This window comes from Bison bison, unplaced genomic scaffold, assembly GCF_000754665.1.
Source record: "Bison bison bison isolate TAMUID 2011002044 unplaced genomic scaffold, Bison_UMD1.0 scf7180017754498, whole genome shotgun sequence".
NCBI lineage: Eukaryota > Metazoa > Chordata > Mammalia > Artiodactyla > Bovidae > Bison > Bison bison.
In genome coordinates this window covers 1-501 of record NW_011464330.1, presented here as the reverse complement: position 1 = coordinate 501, position 501 = coordinate 1, and the positions used below count along the sequence as shown (strand labels likewise).

The 501-nt window shown below is 42.1% G+C and overlaps 1 pseudogene; it reads right to left on the bottom strand.

The window, feature by feature from the left end:
- Positions 1 to 7: 7 nt before the first annotated feature.
- LOC104982966 lies at positions 8 to 353 on the bottom strand (annotated as a pseudogene).
- Positions 354 to 501: the final 148 nt, after the last annotated feature.

The window sequence follows — 501 nt, the reverse complement described above, 5'->3', positions numbered from 1 at the left end:
TGGCATACTTCTGTGTCCATTCCCGAGATACTCTGTTGTACTTATCTCTGTCTGTTTTATACATCCGTGCAATCTCTGGCGACTAGGGGGTCATCTGGGTTTGGATCACATAGCAGTGAACAATTGGATAAAAGAACTTTAGAAATAATTAAAGCAGGAGACCACTGTGATCTTAGAATATCGAGACAAATGCTGCCATTACTGTTAATATTTGGATGATAAATTCTTGTTGTAAATGCAACCTTAGGTAGTTTGAAGGGGTAGTCTGTAGGAAAATGAATTGTCAAAAAGAATACACCGCCTTGATAAGGGCTGTCTTTAGGTCCCATAATTGTGGCTTGCCAATGAAACATATCATCCCCAACTGGACCTGCAGAACATTGTGCTGGAGGGTCTTGGGCCAAATCACTAAGTTCCTTATTAATCCATTTCAGCGCCATAGTCTGTGCTTTTCATCTGGCTCCTCACTATCTCGGTGTGTGCTTGAAGGTCCCGCCAAAC